The sequence below is a fragment of the Primulina eburnea genome, chromosome 13 (genome assembly GCF_022965805.1).
Source record: "Primulina eburnea isolate SZY01 chromosome 13, ASM2296580v1, whole genome shotgun sequence".
Lineage (NCBI taxonomy): Eukaryota > Viridiplantae > Streptophyta > Magnoliopsida > Lamiales > Gesneriaceae > Primulina > Primulina eburnea.
The window spans coordinates 7,755,151-7,758,032 of NC_133113.1; the positions used below are offsets into that span (position 1 = coordinate 7,755,151).

The 2,882-nt window shown below is 29.9% G+C and overlaps 1 long non-coding RNA gene across 1 annotated transcript; it reads left to right on the top strand.

Moving 5' to 3' along the window:
* The first annotated feature begins 1,333 nt into the window (after positions 1–1,333).
* LOC140809257 (uncharacterized) lies at positions 1,334–2,310 on the top strand. Its single transcript, XR_012113088.1, has 3 exons — positions 1,334–1,446; positions 1,686–1,908; positions 2,134–2,310. It is a non-coding gene; the product is annotated as an uncharacterized lncRNA (long non-coding RNA).
* The last annotated feature ends 572 nt before the right edge of the window (positions 2,311–2,882 follow it).

The window sequence follows — 2,882 nt, forward strand, 5'->3', positions numbered from 1 at the left end:
CCGTGACCATGCCCACGACCATGATCTTATTCGGTTTTATTTTGTTTTTCTTTTTCGTCATGCATTGTCATATTTACTTCAGGTAAAAGACTTGGCATCAGTGGGACAGATTTGATGATTTTCATCAATAAATTATTATTTTGCTCAGCCACAGGCAAACATGAAATCAATTCAAAATACTTTTTGAAACCTCTTTCTCGATACTGCTGCTGCAAGAGCACATTAGAGGCATGAAAAGTAGAGTATGTTTTTTCCAACAAATCATCATCAGTTATTTTTTCTCCACAAAATTTCAATTGTGAACTCATGCGAAATAATGCAGAATTAGATTCACTTAAAGATTTAAAGTTTTGTAAGTGCAAGCTTTGAGATATTTAATGATCAAATCTGCATAAAATAATTTATAAGTTAACAAGTTATATAATATACATTAGCAATAAAAACAGATTTAAATATATAGACAAATCACAAAATATGAGTGACATGTTCGTATTCATGAGGTGAAAAAACAATTTAAGAAATTAAGAAACGATATGCATATGTATCAAATAATAAACAAACGCGTAATAATCAAAATATGCACATTAGAGAGTTGACCACGGATAATGTCATACGTGAAATCTCATCATGTATGTATATGCATAAAATTAATTAACAAAACATACATTAAATCCACTACAGGACATATCCAAGATCAGTGATATTGGGTGACGTGAATAAATTTTTTTTGTCATAATCGTAATGATAACGTGTTATAAATAAATGAAAAATACTAATCAGATAGAATGCAAAGTAAAAACAAGAATATTCAATATATAAAAAGGATTACATGAACGACATATTTATAGGTACAAGAAATCATTAGATAAGATAATGATGATATCAAAATGAATTGATATGATTATGATTTTTGACCATCTCCAAAAAATATGATTACCTAATATTTGATTATCTTGGCATACACAATATTGCAACATATATCTTAATTTCAAGAATAAACTCAATCCAGTTATCCAAAACAACTAAATCTAATTTTCTCTGATTAGAAATATATCCTCCATAATGAAAATTGAATGGGATTTAATAATGTATTGATTGCATGTAACGTGAATAAGATTCTTTAATCAATCTTAATCACTTTATCTAAACAATTATTTACAAATATTTTTTAAATATTAGAAACGTATTCTGGGATAAATAAGGTAAATTCCATATTCATTGAAATATCATATATTTCAAAATTATGTAATATTCATTAATTCCAAAAGATTTATTCCATTCATTTCACCGCTATTTAAACTCAACAACATACATACAAACTTGTACACAACAAAGCTAAGCCTGTTCAAGAAAAAAACTAATCAAATGGCCAAGAAAATTATACCTTTGCTTCTTGTTTCGATCTTTCTCGCAGTAGCGGCATGGAAATGCAACGCCCGAGAGATAGTAAGTTGTTAGCTTCCGATCATTTTCGAAGATATCTGTACTATCTGTACTATTATATAATACGAGAGCACCATATACTAACTGAACGAAGTCATTATTTATTAGCATCATATATTCGTGACATCGACATACTAGTTGATAATGATCTTTACGATTCATTATTTATTTCTTTTTTGAGTTGATGATATTTTTGATCAAATAATAATATAACTAATTTTTTCTTCCAACTTTCATTTCAGCCGACTTGGTGCGTCGCGCTCCGATATGCCAAACATGACGATTTGCTAGCGTTCCTAGAATTCGCATGTTCTACAGTTGGAGGCTGCTCCCCGATTAATCCAGGGGGAGAGTGTTACGCGCCCGAAACATTAAAAAGTCATGCGTCGTTCGCTCTCAATTACTATTACCATGTTAAGGGCGATTGCCGGAGAGGACTCGGCGAAATAGTTTTCGTCAATCCATGTATGATGTTTTTGCTTTCTCCCTCAATTTTGGTTGCTATTTATTGGTATATGTTGCATAAGAAAATGGTAATAATAATGTACAAAGATTTATTTATTTCTTGTATACATCAGTATAGAAATATTTGGGATAATGATTAAGGCAGTTTTCTAGTAATTTGCTATACTTATTAGTTGGTTTCAGTAAATTGATATATTTTTAATTTTTGATGTTGATATTTTGCAGCTCATGGTGATTGCCATTTTATTTCTTCATGAATTAATTGAGGCGGAACATGATTAATTGGAAGAATAAAGCGCCGATTATCCAGGCTGTAGCGGCAAGAATAACGACAATTGTGTGTGTCTCATTTTGGACGTAATTCTATTTACTTTTCGATAAGTGGAATATGTTTCTTGAAATAATTTAAAAAAAGTTTGTTGGAAAGTTGAATTAAATTCGAAAGTTTGAATTAAAAAATATATATATAGCTTATGAATTGCCGAGTGTCTTTTAGATCTCTATATTCTTGAGTTAGTTGTGGTTCATGATTGTGGAAGTGTCTTTCGACTTTCCACATTCTTGAATTAATTGGAGATTTTTTTACTATACATGTTCTCGAGTTAATTTCAAGATTAATTGAGTTGATTAATCTTGCATGACTTTGGGTATGTATTTTTTGGAGCTTATAAATAGTGTGTTTATTTCTTCAATCCATATATATATAAATATTTTTTTTACAAACAAACTCAAGATCTCACTCAAGCATTCTCTTGTATTTCATATTTTTAACTTTTCATTTGGCATCCTTTATATTTTGGTGGTAAAGTTAATGTGCGTTTTCAGTTCACTGGTGTAGCTACTTCATGCTCATAAACTAGCTGAAGTTAATGAAGATGTGCATACTACTAGTAATATTGATGCATGTCACCATTCAGATTTCTGGTGTAGAAATTACATAATGAATGGTTTGGTTAATTTGCCATACAATGTGT